Raw genomic sequence first — 22,490 nt, forward strand, 5'->3', positions numbered from 1 at the left:
AACAATATAAAAATAGCTGAGAGACAAGGTTTCTTTAGTATGGAAAAAAAATTATAAATGCCAAATAATTGTTTGAATGTGGCAGATGCTGGGTTTTGTAAATTGCTTCTTGAGCTGCCTGAACTGGGTCATGGTCCTCCGATGATGGGAAAGCTTACTGTACCCTCTCACCCTCCAAGGAGCAATCAGACTTGCAAATAAATGAAGTAGTTAGCTCATGTTTATTAATATGAATGTACACTCTTAAATGTACCTCTATGTCAGAAAGGAATTGTGATGCTTTGTTATTTGGGTGAGAATGATTTGTAAAATAAGACAGCTTCTTCTTCTGAAGTTTATTTTGTATCAAAAGCAATAGTTTTCTGGAAAAAATAAAGAAAAATTGTGTCTATCTTACTCTCATAACGTTACAATATAAAGGATTTATCTGCATTATAGGGGGAGAAATTCTAAATTCTGACATTTTTCGGTTGCCTCTGACATTTTTCAGTTGCCTTCTGTTTTACATAAATATATGGTTGCCTTTTCTTAATAGTGATGATAATAATAGTATTATTCATTAGTTGAACACTTGTTAGAGATCAGACATTGGGCTAAGTGCTTTCCATGCATTATAATAGTCAGTCCTTTCAACAACTTCATAGTTTAGGAACTGCTGTTATCTTTATTTTCAAATGAAGAAACAGAAGCGGATGCAGCTTGCCCAAGGTCACAAAGAAAGTAATCTTTGGAGATGGAATTCGAACCCTGTTCCAAGTTCAGAGCCAGAGACCCCAACCACTACATAGGGATTCCTCCACTCCTGCATTTTTCTCATCTATTCTATCTCATTTTAATTTTCTGCTGTGTTCAGAGCTGACTGATGTGTTTTCTTAGATCCTTAGAATTAGCTTTTTTGTTTATCACATTTGTAGAGAAAAAGACATTATGCTGTCAAAGGAGGGAGGAACAAGAGCGGCAGAGAGAGAGAGCGAGAGTGCGTGTTTGTACTCTGTCAGGCACTAGTGGTGAGGACAGAAATTAGACACCAGCACTGCTCACGTACACGCCTTAGGAAAGAAGGAATCAGAGGAGAAAGAAAATAAGTTGACTGGTAAAGTCTGAAAAGATTCCAGCAAAGTGGTAGACTTTGAAAGTAGTAAGGGAAAGAATTGTGTTCAATGGATACATGGTACCGAACTTAGTACTTGGAATCAACTACAAAACATGAGGTTTCACAAAGACCTTGATGGGAGGATGACTGAGTGGACAGTGGAAAACAGGCGGATGAAAGAGGTTGTAGTTTACACTTTTTAAAAGTTAAGCACAGAGGAAGGTAAAAGTCTGGGAGAAGGCAGGGGACATAGAAATGGTAAGTTACCCAGGGCAGACCCGGCGCTCGATGCATTTTGCCCATCATATCCTTTCACCTTCATAGGAATAACGCAGAAATCAGCTCTTCCTGTCTCACTAGGATACACATCTTGAGGATGGAGAACACATCATATTCTTCTTTGTATATCCAACACTAACAAAGCATCTGCACCGTAAATAGCAGCTCAGTAAAGGTTGAGAATGAATTTATGAATGTGTATATGCAAAGTTGAGAGGATGGGAAAATCAGCAATCACAATGTCTTTGGAATTCAAAGGCAAAAGGGAGGACCAGTGTGGATGATAAATTGGCTTTTTTTTATGTCATTAAGTCATTAATCAGGCAAAAAACGATGACCACTCATTCTTAGCAGTAAGACCACCTGGACATCATTGTTGTGCCTTAAACTTGTGACAGTAGGAAATCATCATTTTCCCATTCCCACTTCCAACAAGGGCTGTTGGCAAATTGTACGGGTTTCTGAACACATCTGACGTGCATCAAATTAACACATCTGCATGGAGCAGGCTCATGAATTGTGATTGTTCTCTCAGTTAGATTGTTAATTCTGAATGTGAAAATGATAGGAAGGTTTTTCAGGAAAATTATAAATGTCCATTCCACATTTTCCTTATGTTTTTTTTATTATTTCAAACTATTACTGGGTTACAAAGGTTTGTGGCTACATAGATTGATTTTGTTATGCTTGAGTCAGGGTTATAAAGTGTGCCAATCACCCATATGGTGTTCATTGTACCTGTTAGGTAGATTTTCACCCATCCTCTTCTCCCCCTCTTCTACCTACTTGATTTCCACTGAGTTTTACTTCCCTCTGTGCAGTTTAAATGCATAAATAGTAGAACACTTTGTTTCTTAGCTGGAAATGTAATGCGGTCTAGATATTCCTTTCTCAACTTCAGGAGGTTCATTTATAGTAGGTAAGTAAAAGGAATTCAGTTAAAATTAACATGTCAAGGTTGATTCAGCAATACTTGGCCCCTCCTCCTACTTACCCACCCCTACCCCAGTCATTTTCTGTCGCTGACAGTCTAGTAAGAAATTTATCCTGCATCTATATTCAATAGTGGCTGCACTGAAACAACACTTAAAATATTAATAATATTAATATCAGTAGCTAGTACTCATTAATGGACTTAGCACATACTTGTCACGGTGCCAGAAATTGCCATATATTATCTCATTCAATATTAACTTTAGCCCTACAAAGTGAGTTATTATTTTCTGCATCTTACATGCAAAAGTGAAGAAACTTGTGTGCCAAGTTCCACAGCCACTGTGCAGGAGAACGTAGTTGAGCTTAGTTGTCTGAATGCAAAGATGTTGCTCTTCTCCATTCTGTCCTGCTTTTACGTGCTGGCAAGGTGGGAATAAAGAATAGAAGGAATCACCTGAGCTCACACACAGGAAAACAGGATAAGGAAAGCTAGATAGATAGAGACTTTTTTATTGATCGATAGAATAACGTCCTACAGAACAGTAGGCCTGAGTGTTCTATGGAAGGCGCATCTTTGGGTCCTGAGGTTCACCCCAGTTCCACTGTACTAGGGGGTGATTTTTGTTGTGTGGATTTCTGGGGCACAGGCAAGGTCGTTGTAAAGAACTAGGTAGTGTCTAAGTTTATCACTCTGGATGAGAAAAACTGAAAGGCAACCATGAAACCTGGGTGTAGAAGGATGGCACAGGGAAAACTTTAAATATCAGGAAGTGACCAAAATGTTGGGTAGAACAACGCCTCTGAGCTGAATGTCTTGTGATTTCAAGGCAATGACTAACTTAAACTCCCCTCTCATTGAGACAAACAAAGATTGGCTGGAAGGGTGAGGGAGGGCCAGTCATTCACAGCAACTGAGTGAGCTTCTTTCATAGGGGTTTCTTCAGTGAACTTTTCAGGTATTAAAATGTAATAAAAGAGAGAAAGCAGTATGGCAAAATGTATATGCCTGTTGAATTGAATGGTGGGTATGTAGGTATTCAGTGTGTTGTTCTCGCACATTGTCTGTATGTTTGAAAATTTTCCTAATAAAATTTGGAAAAGAAAAAAAAAATTGTGTTTCAGAGGTTTAGGTACTTCTAGGTCTATTATCTAGTAAATATCACTCAAGATTTAAAAGGTCTGCAGCCAAAGCATGATGTTACTGATCTCTTGGAGGTAGAGAATCATATACACACATCTGCTTTGAGTAGCTGTGTCTGAAGACGAGGTCCTCTCATCCCAGGGGATGCGTGGCTTGGCGGATGAGATCCATGACCACCTATAGCCATGCTAAGCCGTAGCCCAGAGAGGCTCTTCTGCTACAACCTTGCTAACGTTATGAAAGCTTCCTTCTGCAAGAGCATGTCCATTGCTTCTGATTATGCACAGCAAGAGATCTGGGTCTACACATGCTAGTACATTGTGTTTGTTTAGTAAGCGTTTTGAGCATGCACACCAGCTGCTTAGCAAGCTTGCACTGAGATACAGTCAGTGCCCTTGGGGAGTTCAGAAGATGGACATCAAGACTGAGAAATGTAGAAAATATTTTAGGCCTTATTGTTATAGACTAAGTTCTAACAGTTTTCATCCTGATTGGATCCCTGTTTCCCCATCTCCAAAAGCATAAGATTACATCATACTTGCAGTTATCCCATTGCTTTTCAGGTGAGTAATCATTTCAGAGGCTCAGGGAACAGAGTTCTAATGTTACCCAGATAGACAAATGAGTCCAAATGGGCAGTGCAGTCAGAAATTGGTAATGATAATGGGATTTGGGTTTTAATTTGGACTTTTGTTCCTGATTTCTCATTGAACCTTAAGCATATTCTCCAGGTTTTATTTTCCTCATGCAAAAGAAAGAGGGGCAAACTTATATGATATCAATACAATCCAATCATTCTGTGAATCAGTGATCGTGAAATATAAAAGAATGTATAATCTGTGAGATTAGAAAATGAGATTATATATTTGGAGTGGCACAGTAATTGGAGGATAATACTTAATATTATTTAATATTTAATAATGAAATGGAAGGATGGATGGGTGGGAAATTATAGAATGTCCCAGTTGTCTTTTTCTTGCTCTGTGAAGTAAGATGCTGGTTCCCAGAGCAAGAAGAACAGGGGTGAAGAGAATGGGCATGGACTAGGCCAGGCATGTCTAGAACAAGAACTACTAAAGAAAACTCAAAGGATTGTCATGCAGTGTTGAGGACACACACTGACAGTGGAGCCAGTTGTCTCCCGCCAGCCATTGCATTTGGCAGCTTGAGATGACTAATAAGGAAGATAGATGCCTGGCTTAAGACCCAGTTGGTCGTGATAAGCTTTAAAAGCCACCCTGTAGCCCCAAACCCAGTGCCTCATTTGTAGCATGCACTCAGGAACTCTCATTTAATCAAGTGTTGTAGGATTCCTCTGAAACCAGGCCTTTTCTTTTCTTCTCATCATGTCTTATCACTCCTCTATTTTCTCAACTTTATTTAAAGAGCTACAGGAATAATTAAGTTATTGATAATGCTTTTTCAGCTAAAAATTGTAATTTGTGGCTGAAGACTAATGAAATCCTTGAATATAGATTCTCACTGTCTTAGTACATTTGGGTTGCTATAACATAATATCATAAACTGAGTGGCTTTATAAGCAACAGGAATTTATTTCTTACAATTCTGGAGGCTAGGAAGTCTAAGAAGAACTCACCAGCAGATTCAGTGTCTCATGAGGGCCTCTTTCCTGGTTTACAGAAGACACCTCCCTGTGTCCTCAGCAGGTGAAAGGGACAAGGCGGCTCTCCTGGGAATCTTTATGAGGGTACTAATCCCGTTCATGAGGGCTCTGCCCTCAGGACATAATCACCTTCCAAAAAAACCCACTCTTAATACTGTTACATTGGTGATTAGGTTCAACTCATGAATTTGGGGGACACAAATATTGAGACCATACCACTCACCTTCACTCTTGGTCATAGTTGATGATAACTCATTTATTCCAACTGGATCATAAAATCAAATACTTTCTGTATTTTACTACATTATCTAAAGATTTCTGTCAAGAGATATGGCCAGATATGGGGAAGAATAGTTTTCTTGGAAGTAGTCCAGCTATAGAAGTGGCAACAAAAGACTTTTTACTTGACTAACGAGAAGAATTCCTAGCAATTTAAAAAGCATATGTTTCAGACAGATTGGAAATGTATGCTATTCCAAAATAACATTGGCCCAATTGGGTCATTTTCACAACACTGCAAAGAAAAATGACATAGAAAATAATAGAATTTCTATCAACGAACCCAGCTAAAGCACGAGCAGGTAAAAATCAGTTTTAGTCTGATGTTGATGTGACCATAAATAAGGCTATGTAGATATACTTCAGACTATTATTTACCTAAAATATGATATTTATTAGATTTCAAAAATTAATGAATAATTACATGGGACATGGAATCAGGAGACCTGCATTGTTTTCTGAAAGTAGTGATTCTTCTAATCACTCATTTAAATGATTTCTAACTGTTTATTCTAGCTCAACAAAGCCTGTAATTCTGTGATTTGCTAATGTATGACATACATCCTTTTAGGACTCCGATTATGTATATAGCAACATTTAACATATTTCAGTGCTCTGGCAATTGTATTTATCTCCTTGAAAAAAAAATCATCTAATGCATTAAGAAATCTAAAACATCAGTACTTTCAGGTACATAAGACATCAGTCAACCCAAATTATCAATTGATGGCATCTTTTCATGAGCATAACGGTATATACTTTTATGCAAACTTGAAATCTAAATCCAAATTGGGCTTTATATTATTCATTCCAAGTCATTAATATTACATCATGAGCACTTTATCACATTGAAAACTCTTCAAAAAGCACAATAAAAATACTTGTCCAGTTATGAAATGATACATTTCTAATCGAATATTTAGAAACTATAATTCAGTGAAAATAAAATTACCCCTAATTCTACCACCCAGAGATAACCACTACCTGTACCTTGCTCTATAATCTTTCAGATATTTTTCTTTTTAGCAGTGTCGATGTAGTTTTTTTAATAAAAAACATTCATATTATACTGTTTTGCGATCTGATTTAACAATGAAAGTATCATAAAACCCTCATGTCAATAAAACCCTCCTCATCATCATTCTTTAACCATTATAGGACATATTTAAGTTATTTTCCTCCATCCAATGTAAGATTTGATATAAGGTGAAATATGTGGTTGTTGCTATAAAACTCAGGACTGTTATTTAAAACTTACTAGTATTTTGATAAGAAACAGGCAAAGCTATTTGCAGTGCAATTTATAATCTTATAGTTGTGCTGTCGTAATTCAATAGTCTCGTTAGTTAAAGAAATGGCTCAGAAGATGTACTGGTACTGATTTTGTTAGACTAGTTCTTATGGAAGGAATGGCTTTTTTACTCGTTCAATGGTGGCTGTCTCATCTAAAAATAGCTGTTTGTCTTTTAATGTGAGTGGGGAGGACATGACTTCAAATGTCTGCACACTTCCCATATGTAACATTAGATCAGAAACTTGTCACTTCTGATTAAAGGTTCACATTCTTAAAGAAAGATTCAGCAGGAAGCAGAAGGCAATTCAACCACCTCCCGCTATGTATGTCCTGTCATTGGGAAAATGGCAAAGGATAATGTTAGCCTGTAATGAATTTAGACAGGCAGGGTTTTATTAATTTCACCCTCTTCCTCTCCTCCTGAAGTTTTACCACAGGAAGACTGAGTACCCATCCCACACTGAAATGTAGTTCATCAAACATTAATATATCAATTTTTAACTTGGATTTCCTAATTCATTTTCATAGAGATATTGGGCAAATGTAGTGTGTCAAACAGAACAAGAGAGATTTTATCAAGAATATTAGTCCTGCTGGCCAGAGTGTGAGAACCTATCCTCTAAATTTTCCCAGTCTTCAAAGCAGAAAACATATCACCTTCACCTGCCTCCACCTGTGTGGAAAAAGATGTATATGATGGAGCATTATAGAATGCATCCTCTTTAAAGAACTGCAATTAATATTTAATAGAAATTTCTTTCCCATAATTTTTCCTATAAAATGATATCATTTAAATTAAAAATAAATGAATGTAGAAGCAATTTCTGCCATCTTCAAGGACAATTGTACCTGACATCATAGAGACGATGAATGGCAAAGCACAGAGCAGAATCCCAAACTCCTAACCCCAACAGTCCAGGGCTTGGTATCATGTTGCTGCTGCTGGTGGACTTATTTGGTCACTCGGAGTCATCATTGTCTGACTGACATTAGTAAATATTTCAAATCTAAATCAACAGTAGTAGGATCTGAAATACATCATTCCTCAAACTTTGGAAGTGGAGAGACAGGATGTATTTTGCAACCATAGGAAATAATCCAGGGCTCTGTTAGTTGCAACCTTCTGCTGGATTTTAAATAAAAAACATTTAAAGAAGCAAGTTTTCCCCTATTTTTCCCCCTTAATATTACTGACTCATCATGGCCAAGTAGTCACTGGGTCTCCTTTCCTCCAGCTGGATGGGTCCCTAGTTGTCCTCATGTCTTTTGATTTCTGTCACATGAAAGCTGGCTGTGGCAGCACTGAAACCGAAGGTGTGAAGGGGACTGCTGCAGCGAAGAGGAATGGCCAAGGACTCTGGGGATTTTGAAGAAGGGAAGACACCAGCTGCATTCCCAAGAAAGGACAGGATCTTGGCAGGCCCAAAGACCGAGTACAGCAGTGGCATTAAAGTAGACCTTGTCTACAAAGAAGAGAAGCATTGAAATTCATTGAGGACATTTTATTCACAGACTTGTGAAAGTATCTATTTATAGCATTGGTATACGTAGCGCATTTAGAGGTAGGACTTGCATATTTCTGATTTCATTAGGCGTGAACCCTCTGAGTCACTGGAATAATGTGAATATGGAAAGAAGCCAGATCTTTATTTTATTTTGTTTGATTTTGTTTTATTTTGAGCAAAGCATTTCCCAGTAAATGTTTAAAATTGTTGCTGCGTGTGTATATGTCTACGTTTATAGGTAGAGATATACATATATATGTCTGTCCGTAGGGGTGTGTGTGTGTGTGTGTGTGTGTGTGTATGTGTATGTATACGCATATCCATAGCAGCAACATTGTTTTCCTGTTTGTCTTACATTAAGACTGAAGAACAACAGAAGGACCTTCCATAAATTGAACCTCAAAACAATGCAGATTGCTCTTAGCATTAAAGATTAGGTTTTCTCCAGTCACATTTGGAGTAACTTTTGCACCACTCTGAATTCATGAAATCGGTAAATTTTGTTGGCAGCGTTTGCTGGCAGCTTGCTTGGCAAATGGGCAAAATATAGAGTTTGACTAGAACTCTATATTTTGTACTAAGTTTTTTTTTTGACAGAGTTTTAAACAGAAAAAGACCTATTCAGAGGCAATGTAAGTGAACACTTGTTTAATTGAGATAGTCATAGTAGCAGTAGTAACATTGATTGAGTACTTTTTATACATCAAGCCTTGAATGATCTCATTTACATTGAACAATTTTGCGAAGGCAGGATGTGGTTATCTCCATTTTATACTGGAGGATACTGAGGCTTTGGGGAGAATGTAACTTGCTATTCAGGGTTCAGATTGAAATCAAAGCCCATGACCTCAGTCAGTCACCTCCTCCAACTTCCAAAGAATGCAGTCTCTTCCACATTGATGAATGCAAAACACTCTTGAGAAAACAGGTCCTGAACACGTTGATGGATGGAGAAGAATGAAAAGCCTGAGTTTCCAAGGCTCCTGAAAAGAACTATAAGTAGTCATTCATCTCCCCTCTAAAGAGATGTCTTAGTCATGTTTGTAATGGATGAATAGGGCTCTGTCAGTTTTAAACAGGACTCCACAATAGGAACCCGTGCACTGTTTTTGGTGGCTAGCCCAGGGCTTTTCCCATCAATACAGCATATACAGTACATTCCTCGGGTGTAACTAAATTTCATATCTCCTTTCATCCTTATTCTTAAAAGAGTTTCTCTTATACAAGTACTTAAACATGGGAGGTCATTTTTGTTTCCCTTTTCTGAACACCTGAGTTTAAAGAAAAGCTACATGCACCACAGTTTGTAATTTGAGGTATAAAAATTTTTGAAATTCTGTTCTATTTCACAGTTTTATAGCCATATTGTGACATTTCAAGAGGGCTGCACACCAGGGAAACATGACCACTGTAAGATTAGAGTAAGACTCAATTTAATTAGCCAAGTATGCCAAACTGTACTGGAAGTGAGGAGGCCCCTTGGCATGTTGTCTGCAGTGCAACTTCTCAGCGCAACTTCTAAGGTTCCCAGAGACTAGAGAGGCCACCTGAGAATTACCTTGCTCATAGGGTTTTCAGCTGGATGGAAGAAACTCACTTCTTCCTCTGTAATTCAGGAAGAAATGATCCAAATAGCCTTGTGCACTATCACTTCAAGGCTGTACCAACATCATTCTCACTTTGACATTCTTGATTGTAACTCTAGTGTCAATACTCGGTCTGGAGGGAAGAGCAAAGGGTCGTGAGGCAACAGGCATGCCTCTAACTTTCAGGTAACTGGAAGGGAACCTTTGTCTACCAGACGATTGGAGAAGACCCTGAAATACACTGAAGAAACTCTGTATTTATTTTCTGGAACAAATAATAGATATTTGTTTCAGCCTTATTTCCCATTAAGGGGAAGAAAGGGAAAAGATAACAAATTACCTAATCTATGGAAATTACATCCAAAAAATTTTTGTTAAAAGATTCTTAGTTACTTGCTTTGCTAAATAGGTGGTAGGGAAAGATTTCTAGCCCATCTCTACCTCTTTATTTTGGAGGCCACAAATAAAGCAAGCTTTCCCTTTGGAAACCAAACAAGTATAATAGGTTAATGACTCAAATCACATTCACCATATTATGAAATGCTCAAGCCATTTTCCTTCTTAGAAGTAGCTCATTATCTGCACTCTTATGGACAGAATAAAAGGCAACAAAATGCTAAACGGCCATCAATCCTTAGAGGAAGACACTAATTCCATGTTGGATTGTTCCCACTAGCCATAATGGAGAAAATAATTAGGACTTTATATTTTAGCAGCTGTAACAGGCTAACAACTAAGGGAAACTTATTGAAAAGACAAGGATAAAGACCAAAGATGCTTCTGGCATTAAAATACTAGGAGGCATCTGTGCGTTTTACATCATTGCATAATGAAGCCAAAGAACACAGAACCATTGGGATAGTAGTACTACAGAGTGTTGAGAGCAGGAGTTGGGGGTCTGGCTGCTTTGTTTCAAGGCCTTTATCACAAAGTAGCTGGACTCCCTCTTTCTGAGCTTCGGCTCTGTCATCAGTAAAACAGTGCTTAGTAGTACCTGTCTTATAGGATCATTGGGGAGATTAAGTGAAAAGAAATGATGGCAAACATTTAGTAAAGTACCTGGCACATAATAAGTTGTTTATAAAGATGAGTTGCCATTATTATTAGCATCACTCCATGTACCTAACCTTGACCCGTTCTGCTGTTTTCCATCATATTAAGTGAGGGATGATTTGTGGCAAGAGGGAATGGGGGTGGTAAATCCTTGTGCCAGGAGTTAGGGATACACAAAGACAAACTAGACATCCAATCTCCATGACTCAAAAACGTGGAGGTTAGGAAGGGAAGAAAATATGTAACAGAGAGATGAAGAGAGGTAGGTAGGGTAGGATAAGTAAGAAAGAGCCAAACTCTGGAGTCAGACATGGGAGTCATTGGGTCTTTTTGGAAGTCAACTAACTCTAAATGGAAAATAATAATGTCATGTAACTTTTACAGATGTGGTCAAAAGTAAATGATAAATTATTCAGTTTTTAAAGAAAAGGGAACTGAGGTTTAGACAAATTCAGTAACTTGTTCAGAGTGACACAATTATACACATCAAAGCTGAGGATAGATTCCAGGTCTGTTTGGCTCCAGAGCCTGCATCCTTTATGTTGCTGTAATGGGTTTAATGCAGAGAAACGACCCTGAGCATGGACTAGAAGGTGACAGAGCAGGCAGGGACATACTCAGAATTTTCATAAGACTAATAGCTGGATGTAATTTTTCCTCTTGACTATGTAAATATTAGGAATGTCTTTGTAGTGTTCCAAAAGGAAACTGGAAAAAATATTAGTAGCTCTAACTTACGTTTAGTGAAACAGGTATTGTAGTTAAGTGAACTGTTGAATCTTTAATTCATTTATGCATCAGTCCATGCAGTCAACTACTGAGAGAGCATCTCTTGTTGCTCTAGGTGGGGGATAGGGGGTGCAGGAATAAATAAGCCAGATGTAGTCCCTAACTCCTGAAGTTTATACTTAGCGATGGAAATGCATAAAGAACTAGCTAAAGGGATACTGAGCGATAAATATGAGGCTTAAAAATTGTGCTGAATTTGATAAAGAAAATTAAGCACACCTATCCGATAAAAAGTGACTGGAAGAGAAGGATAAAATCCTACCTTCAAAGGTGACATTTGAATCAAAATATTATTACTAAAGGCCAGACAGGCAGAGATCTGAGGAATGAGTGTTCCAGTTAGACAGAAGTACAATGGTCCCAAGGGCAGGACAAACTCATGTGTTCACAGGAAGAAGATAAAGTAGTGCTACTTTACCCAGAACTTTCTGTTCCCTCTCTTTCACATCACTGCCTTTTTTGTTCTGCATAACTAAATTTATTTGTTTAGTAATACTATTCTTGCTGGCCTATGGCAACTAGAATATAAGCTCTATGAGAGCAGGGACCTCTGTTTTGTTCCCCAGTGGTGGTATCCTAGCATCTTTGAAGAGTGCCACTCCCACAAGGGTCGATTAGAAAATATTTGTTGAAGGAATATGTGCATCGGTGATTGAGTAATTGCCATCTCTCCACAGCACTTCTATTTTATCAGTCTAACTACCCAGCTCTATTTATCAGTTAAATGCAATCTGTGGCCTCTGTAGGATTTTTCTCCAAATGGATTTATCACTGTCTCTCATGCAGGCAATTCATGCGAAAGAGGGTCTAACAATGGGTTTGCACACTGAGATAAATTAAGAGGAGTAGAAAGAGAAGCATAAAATCAAACTGATAATCATTTGGAACCAAATTATTGAAGATTATTATGTTCAAATGACATGAAAAAATCTAATTGTCTTGTTTGGTAGACAATGTGTAGCATTTCCCTTTATTGATGAGGAAAACTACTTTGACAGTGAGATTGTGCTTCAGGTGATGTCGATTTCAACAGATGATAAGAATTCATTTTGAAGACAAAGATCAGCAATTGTCATGAATTCAGTTTCCCAAATTGTGACTTAAATGCAAATATGAGTTGACTGTAGAAATGTCCATTGGCATGATATTTTCTCATATTACTTTATCATTTGCAATGAGCACAATATTTTAAAAGATATACAGAGATGCCAAGGTGGAGAGAACTGCACCAAGGTGAAATTTAGGTGACCTGTATTAGCCTCTTACCATAGAATGAGTCAATGAGAAAACATTTTCTAATGAGAGCTAGGGCTTTCAGACACAGGTCTCAGAAAATTCATTACAGCTGAGTTCAAGGGGCTGTTCTCTTTTATTCATGATGCTCAAATATTATGTGATTAAAATGTATATAGCTTTTCATTGATTGCAGAGCAGAGATATCATATTCTTTGCCTAGCATAGGGTATGTCTTTATGTTATTTGGGCTATCTTACCCATACTTCAGAGTGAGAGTGCATGTGTGTGTGTGTGTGTGTGTGTGTGTGTTATGTGTATGAGCAAGGGTGAATATATATGTTCCCTTGTGTTCATCTGTGATGGGGGAAAGGACAACAGTGGGAGGAGTTGAGGGAGACTGCCACGTGGGGGAAAAAAACATATTTGCCCCAAATGCATTTTTTTCCCTAATCTTAAGTATTTGAACCCATTTTGTTGGACTCATGGGTTAATTTTTCCTTTGAGAAGTTAGATACAAGGAGCTTGAGGTTCAATTTATACCATCGCAAAGAAGCTCATAATGTGATAATGAGAACATTACCCCCCACTCAAACTGCCTCTTTCTTAACTACTACACCATTGTGATTAATTAAGGGTTAATTCATGAAGCCTTGTTAGGTTCCTGAATCTCTAAACAGTCAGTCACTACCTCTGATGATGGGATGAGACATACCTCATGCCGTGCCCTTGCGGTAGGTGGAGTTATAACCTGGATGAGGAAAATTCTGTGTGTTCTGCATGGGTGGCCAGGGGCTGGGCAGAAATATGCATTGAAAGAACAGAGGGAGAAAGCAACACAGGTACGAAAATGCACTTCTAAATTCTAGGCAAAAGAAGGCTTTTATTCTGAGACCAGTTCTAAATAATATGAATTATGAGACATTCTGATTTGGGAAACCTCAAGTTCTAGAATCACCTATGAAGCTGAATTAAGTCTGTGTCACTGAATAGGCTTTAGTTTTAATATTTACTTTATTGCAAAAATCCCAGACACCTTAGACAAGGAAGACGCTCTATCCCCAAGCTACTTTCGTTTATTGTGATTTTGTTCTTTTTTGTTTGATGCTCAGGCTTCTGTTTTTTCTATCATAAAATGGGATGCTTAGCTCAACTTCATTATTCATAGTATTTTAAAATTCTGAAAAATCAAATAATCCTTATTCAGTGACAAATATCTTTAATTACAAAAGCTGTTTCATCCTTGCAAGTTTTCTGTTTCTGTGGGCATGGGTAGAACAAAATGTAAAATACACGTAGAACCAAATTTATAATAGATCATTACTGTAGCTGCTGACCATAAAGATTTGGTGGGGAAGAAAAGATGGGAGGGAAGGGTGCAGTTCCTTGTCCCAGATGATGTCAGCTATTGCAGACACAATTTGGTGTTCAGGAGAATTTCAGGGTAAGGGCTACCTATGTAGACAGTATTCACTTCAAACCAGGTATTGAACGTGAATATTTTCCTTGCATGAGCTGTGACATCTCTATGCTTCAAAATGTGACTTCCATTTCCTTATTTATTTATGCCACTGCTCTCTAGTAAAGAGAACCAACTGAATCGAGAGAGATTTTGGGACACTAGACTTGTTGACATCTCTGGATAGCACTATTTGCATGAAGAGATGGGGAAACATGTCACAGGGATAGAGGGGATTCCTAGATCAAGAAAAGAGGAGAGAGAGTAAAAGGGAATGAAATGGCGGGGTAAAGCAGAGTAAGTGTCAGTGGCCGGGAATTCTTTACAATCTGACCCAGGTAGCGGTCACTGAATGGCTGCCATCTGTGGAATCGCAGGGGGCCCAGGACAGTGATGTCCTACTCGTGCTGCAGGCAGATTGATTAGCACTAGGAATGGGCACGTACCTCCGTTTCTCTGTGCTGATGAGAGGAGATCTCGGTGCTGTTAGTTACAGCTCCCCATGGAGGATAGCATGGTTGAGTTTCCATTACGCTTTCCATGAGGCCGCTGACCAGCAAAAGGGATGCTTTTACATATGATATTTTATTTGCTTACGTGTTTCTTTAGTTTTTCCATTTGTTCATGTGCTCTTTCTATCATCCATTGTAATTCACATTTATTGAGTAGTTATTTTGTGCGAGCCACAGTATTATTAATAGATGTGTTATGTGCTTTCACTCCATGAGGTGGGGATTTTTACACAAGAGGCAAGTGAATCCCACAAAGGATAAGTAATGTGCATAAAGTCATGCAGCTGGCCGTGATAGAACTTAATGCTGGATCCATGTCTCTTTCATTTCTGGAATTACAATAATTGCTCTGTTTTGCCCCTTTCACTTTCATCTTTCTGTGAAGACATGACTTATAATTAACCAAGAATTAGTCTTGATAATTGAAGGTACAGAATGTGTGAACAATTTGCTTCCTTAGCTGTAACTCCTATGTTATAGGAAAGAAAATCCGTAAGTTTAAAGTCAAGCCGCATATTTTATAGGCAAGAAATTTTGCTCATATATTTATTCAATTTAGGACATCACTGTTCCATGTCTGACATATCTATAGGCTATATGGGCTTACAGAGTTGGCAGCATGATTGTTGGCATTATTGTTCAATTATGTGTTTATAAAAATATAAGGCACTGGAGGTTGAAAAATTATTTTGTCTCCTGCCCACCACCATGGATGAATTTATTCTCTCTTTCTTTCTCTCTTTCTCTCTCTTTCTCTTCCCCACCTCCTTTTAATAACAGTAAGGCTTTGTTTTCTGGTTACCTAAATAATACATATTCATCACAGAAAATTTAGAAAGTATTCAAAAATATTTAATGTTAAAAGAAAATATAACCTATAATTATACCTTCAGAGATCCTCATCATTAATAGGTGAGGCAGGATTTTCTTCAGCATTCTCTGAATTTTTTTTTACAGAAAATTATGTTATATGTCCATTTTGTACTTTGCAGAAAAATAAAGGTATATTCACGTAATACATACCCATCCTTCATATAACTTGTTGCACATGGCTTAATTCTTCAGACAGATAAGGTACTCCCCAAGTTTTATTGAACATTTCATAATTAGTGAATACCAGCCTTATAAATGGTACCAGTTCAATGTCTGCTTAAATTAAATATTATATTAATTATGCTTTAAATATGAAATCATGTTATCCAGAATTGAGAAAATTGATTAAATAACCACCTTAGGAAATTGCTAATCTTAGATATGTATTTTCACAAGAATCTGAGGATGGAACTGTTATATTAAATATCTCTCATTGTGTTTTGCATTTTTTCTCTTAAAAAAAACATTATTGGAGAAAGAAGTACAAAAACTGTGCAGGGAAAATCTAGAAACTACTCTGTATTGTTAAGAGCTTTATCTATGTAGTTTTTTGTAGGATAGTTCATTAATTGTTAGGACAAATACAAAAGGTGTACTTAATATGTTACCTGTTGTTATGGAGGCTACTGTTTGACAGAGGATTCCTGGTAATTATGTAAAAAGAAGGCATAAATATGAATATTCTATTGTAAACCTGTCATAAATTTTATACTTTTGATATAGAAAGTCATCATACCATCTGTGCATGTATGTGCCCCAAGTATTAATTGCAATATTTTATTGCAATAGCACTTTTATTACTCTATTGCTTCGTTTCTTTCTTTAAAAAATACTGTACCATATTCTTGATCTCACTCAGAGAATGATGGTAAGAGTTAACATATATCAAACACTCAGGATTTGAAAGTGATTGTTCTAGGTGCCTCTAAACATCATCTTGTGTGATTTCTCACAGACACTGATATAAAATAGGCATTTTTATCTACATTTTACAGAAAAGGAAACTGAGAGTTAGATGAATTAATAATATCCCCAGTGTCACAGAGATGGAAATGCCAGGTCCAAATCTAAGATTGGTTCCAAATATTATCCCATCTCTTTTCAAAAATGCTAATTCTGTGTTTTTTGGAAATGCAATTGTAAATACAGGAGAACTCTCCTGTTACAAATCTTTCTTATTTCCCCAACTCATCGATTTTCTTGAAAATTTGTAGTAACTCAGCTCATTTCCTTTAACTGTGAAAGTTGACTTAAACTCACAACTGTTCTACCCTGCTATGCATTATAAAGAATTATCTTAACAATACCATGTGTAACCTATTCTTTTTTATTTCTGCTTTAACATGGTCCGAATTTTTCACCTACCTATATTATGTGAATGGGAGAGTACTTTATTAGTAATTTAATCGGCCGTTATCATGGTTGGGTTTTAAATTATACTTCCCAGCGAACTTGAACATAAATGCTCATATCAGAACATCCTTTCTTGATCCTTGAATGAAATTTTCCTTCCCAGACTTTCCTAAATCAATGTTTTTTAGCCACTTTTTATGTCCTTGTCACTCAACTTGTAGTGACAGCATGTCATCAATCTATTCAGTTCCATGATATCCTCGCAACAATTCTTTATGCTGGCTAGGCATCATTTATTCCATTTCAGAGACAAGCAAACTGACCTCCTCCAGTTACATGAGCAGGGAATGTAAACACTGGTGTTTGTGTCCAAGTCTAAATGAACAAATGGCTCCCCAGGACTTGTTCTTTCCTCTCTACTGAACTGATACCAAGAAAAGAGGACTAACACTCACAAAACAATTTTGTTTTTGTCCTGTATTTGTCTGCTACATTTTTTCACTTTGAGGCTGTATTGAAAAATGATCTAAAATTCAAGGACATGTATTGTATTAGTAAAGGGAAAGTTGCACTGAAACCTCACAGATATACTAGCTCGGGCATGTGCTCACACCATTCCATACTGAATGGAATAGAGCCTTAACCTCCAGTGAGTTTTAGTTTGGTCTTGGATGGAACTACTATTGGTAACCTCTAAGTACTTCTCGGTGTCAGGGCACTTAGTTTCTCAGAAGCTTGTTTACCTCATTTATAAATTACAGATTATATCAAGGGCTGCTTAATGTCAGCCCTCAGAACAGATTCAATTCATAGAAGTATTTTATTTGACAAATGCAATGTTTTAAAATTTAGAACATTTCATTTTACAATTTGTATTTCCTAATTATCTTTTTAAAAATCTAAAGATCAGGAACACTGGGCCTTCTTTCCCACATGGCATTAATAATCTAAAGCTGGGAAGTGGTACCTTGCTTAGATAATGTGTTTTCCAGTTCACCTCAGTCCTCGTCATTCCCTATTGTCTTATGTTGAGCCTACTCTTCATACAACAGAGGTCATAAACCTGATCCTCTAATCATCTTGAGTTTTGGACTCCTTGATTAGACTTAAGTACCTTGTAATTTTAGCATTTTTTATTCTTTATTATGTCATAACCATGCTCTGCATTTTTCAATGAGTAAAATATAAACTAGTAAGCCTAGAACTTAAGATCAACCTTCATCCATGTTTGCCTTCATCCATCTTTCACCAGGTTTAAATCCCAGTGAATTTGCTTACCATTCGAGTTTCTCTATCCATTTTGCTAAAATGTCCCAGCTCTGGTCATATGCTCACACTCATTTTCTTGGCAATGACTACTTCATCTTACAATCACCTTCCTTACTGCAGGTCTTATGATACAAATTATTGGTAATTAACGTGTGATGCCTACTAATAATAAGCGGACAAAAAATAAATGCTTATTTTACATATATACCTAAAGTTTGTAGGAATGCTTATTCCATGCTAAACAATTTTTGTGCATTGTTTCGATGTTTACATCCACACTCAGAGGTAGATGTGTTTATTATTGTCTTACTATTATTATTGAAGCTCAGAGACGTTAAATAATGTATCCAAGGTTATAAAGGTAATATCTTCTTAGATCAGTTTATCTTGTATATAGGCTTTCCCTTTAAGGTTCTTAAGATCAAACACTACATCTTAATAATTTTGTAAAATGCCTTCTGCAGGGCTTACCAAGCACCATGCAGAATGAAGGTTCTGTATGAATACATTGGTACCAGTTAATTCTTTTATTGTCATTCAAGTATATTACAATTCAGCAGCTTAATGCTTTCTGAAATTCATTGACCAAGTTATGATAAACTTGCAAATTTTAGGTCTTACACTTATAGGATATCCAACTCAAAATCCTTATACCCACTTTAACTTCCTAATGGTAGAGAATAAACAGGTTATCTGGGAAGAGGTGGTAAGGAGGGGAAATGAGGAAATGTAGAACAAAGGATACAAAGTAGCAGATATGTATGCTAACCAAATCTAAAGAGCTAATGTGCAACATGTGAACTATAGTTAATAAAATTGAATTAGTAATTTTTGTTAAATAAGTAGATTTTAGTTTCTCTTGTCACACACACATACAAAGTAACTATCTGAGATGATTGATAGATCTGCTAATTTCATCACTAACATAACCATTTTACAATTTGCATGCATCCTGTAAAATCGTGTTGCAAACCTCAAATATGGAGACAAAGTTGCAATTAAAAAAAGCAAACAAAACAAAAAGATTTATCAGCCATTAGCTTATTGCATTGCATTTCTTTCAGGGAGTGCATGCATTTGGTAAGTATTAGTCTATCTTTTTTCCTCCCAGGAAAAGACAGAGTCTAGTATTCTTTATAGTCAGGGGGGAGATACGGAGGCTATTGAGAAAGCAAATGCAACATTAGTTATGTCACAGTGGTACAATGCATCTTAATCACTTAAAAATAATTGCTCTAGAAATAATTACTCATTAGCAATATTGTAGTGTTACACCACTGCAAATGCCTTAACTAATGGGAACGCTAAGCATGAAAATTATAACCAACATGTAATGTTGCATCCCAGTGCTCTGAGAATACTCCTAAACCATTTTATCAATAATTACCTGGCAGAAATATATCTTTACCTAGCTCTTATTGTCATTAGGCATGCGTTGAAATATTTTAATGTTTATAGGCCGTATTACAACTCTTTAGTTATGGAATTACATTTATCAACCCTAAAGTTATCATCTGTTTTATTAAGCTAAAATCCATTACAAGCCAAATTAACAAAGGTGTGCTGAGGCTGCAAAGGATTTAGCATTTGCTTCAATTGCTGGGAATTAAAGATAGAGGCTGCTGTAGTGAACCAGAAAGTACAGACCACCACTGAGACCACACTTGTGCTGGGGGTAGGCCCTGCCCACATCACCCTGACAGATGAGCCTATTCTTTACACATCATCTCCAGAAAGGAAAATCTACCATCTACCCTGGAGAGCCATTTCATTATTTTACAGCCCTCATTATCAGCCAAGTCATCTTTCTATTTAACCAAAATCCCCCATGCCCTTCATGTTAGTGTTAGGATTTATGACCAAAGCTTCCTGTTTGGACCATAGCAGAAAATGTGAACAGCTAATCATCCCTCCCTTGAGTCCTCCATATAAATGGGGGCTGTTATTACATCCATCAGTCTCCTCTTTCTTCTCTTGTTACAACAGTGGAGCGAGCTCATCCAGCCATTTGTTAAACAATTAATTGTCAGATTTTAATCCCCAGTAACATTTTACTGAATTATGAAGCCATACCCCCCCCCTTTTTAGGGAGACAGAGAAAAGACAGAGACCAAGATGGGACATCGTGACTATTCTTTAACTTGGTTAACCAACCCCTCATTCTTTCAAATCCTGTTCCAATCTTCCAGCTTGGATGAAATGAACTTGTTCATATGAAAACAGTGTCACATGCGTTTTCCCCCCCGATATCATCTGTTACCAATTTTCTTTTCTCAACCAGGAATCAGGTGGGCTTGTTTTCATCCTTGCCTTTTGGCCAATGTGCTATAATAATATTTTAGTGACCTATGTTGTAAATTGTATGTCATTTTCATCATAAGCATTTATGGTCTTTTTTGTGAGCCTTTTCTGTTTCTTTGAAATTCTTTTTATTTTTAAATTAGCCCCAGTTTCTTTTTATTATGATTCATTTCATTCTGCTTTAATTCTTTATCTAGTCAACTGAACTTATTACTAAACGTGTGATCATTTGGTTGAAGGTTGCTTTTGTTTTGTTCCCTTTTCCTCTTGTGTTTTTAAGCAACCCTGCACTACCGATGTGTTTCTGGAGGAAATGTTTAGTCAAATAGATTTTATTTTCTAGATGTTTTTGTTTTAGTTGGTCTTCAATTGCAAGGGACTCTCTCGATTTCAGTTTTTAGTTGCTCTGACTCATTTGAAGCACCCTCCACTGCACACTTCTAAATCCTGTTCTGTCTAAGTGATTAAAAGCTTCTGAGGAAACTAAATGATTTCCATGAGTCAGAAGAAAGTTATTCCTATTGTGTTTTAGTGAGATTCTCAAGATTCTGCTGCCATGGAATTTGGAATAAATAATTTTCCAGAATTCAAAAAGACCTTTTATATATCAGAGGGTCCTCTTTGTATGTTGTCTCAAGGTCACCCAGCAAAAGGCATATTTGGGACCCGAGTCCAGCACTGCGTGATTCTAGCACCTCTGTTCTTGACCGCTGCACCTGTGTGTGCAATTCTGAGAATCTCTGTTCATTCACATCCTTACCATCACTTAGCACATTTGGAAAAAAATTGACAGTTTGCCAGGAGAAAGATGGTACCCCATTGTTCCTATGAAAACTGTAGGCTATGCCCTCAGTGCATAAATATTTCGATATCAATCCATGACATATTTAAGAATTAACTATAAATTTTGAAACCATAGAACAGATAGAAATAGACATACCTCAGAGATATTGCAGGTTTGGTTCCAGACCACTGCAATAAAGCAAATATCACAATAAAGTGAGTCACACACACTTTTTGGTTTTCCATTGCAAATAAAACTTATAAACGTTTACATGATACTACAGTGCATTGTGTGTGACAGCATTATGTCTAAAAAATGTGCATATCATAGTTTAAAAATACTTTATTGCTAAAAATGCTAATGGTCATCTGAGCCTTTAGCAAGTGACAATCTTTTTGCTAGTGAAAGGTTTTGCCTCGATGTTGAAGGCTGCTGACTGATCAGGGTGGTGGTTGCTGAAGGTTGTGTGGCTGTGACAGTTTCTTAAAATAAGAACAGTGAAACTTATGGCATCAACTGACTCTTCATTTCATGAAAATTTCTCTGTACCATGCAATGCTGTTTGATAAAATTTTACCCACAGTAGAATTTCTTTCAAAATTGAAGTCCATCTTCTCAAATTTTGCCACTACTTTATCAACTAAGTTTATGTATTGTTCTAAATCCTTTGTTGTCATTTTAGCAGTGTTCACAGCATCTTCACCAGGAGCAGATTCTGTCTCAAGACACTACTTTCTCTGCTCATCCTCATCCATTCAAGTTTTATCATGTGATTGTAGCAATTCAATCACATCTTTGGGCTCCCCTTCTAATCCTAGTTCTTTTACTGTTTCTGCCACATCTGAAGAGACTTCCTTTACTGAAGTCTTGACCTCCTCAAAGTCATCCATGAGAGTTATAGTCAACTTCTTCCAAATTCCTGTTAATGTGGCTACATTAACCTCCTCCCCGAGTCACAAGTGTTCTTAAAGACATCTAGAATTGTAAATCCATTCCAGATTTTCAATGTACCTTGCCCAGTTCCATCAGAGAAATCACTATTTGTGAAAGCTATAGCCTTACAAAATGTATTTCTTAACAAATAAGACTTGAAATCCAAATTGCTTCTTGAACCATGGGCTGCAGAA

General features: G+C 37.0%; 1 protein-coding gene across 3 annotated transcripts in view; it reads left to right on the forward strand.

Annotated features, from left to right (window-relative positions):
• Nucleotides 1-22,490, forward strand: part of GABRB2 (gamma-aminobutyric acid type A receptor subunit beta2) — a 213,401-nt gene that overhangs the window by 78,578 nt on the left and 112,333 nt on the right. The gene's annotated exons all lie outside the window — the stretch shown is intronic.

This window comes from Lemur catta, chromosome 5 (genome assembly GCF_020740605.2).
Source record: "Lemur catta isolate mLemCat1 chromosome 5, mLemCat1.pri, whole genome shotgun sequence".
NCBI classification, from domain to species: Eukaryota; Metazoa; Chordata; class Mammalia; order Primates; family Lemuridae; genus Lemur; species Lemur catta.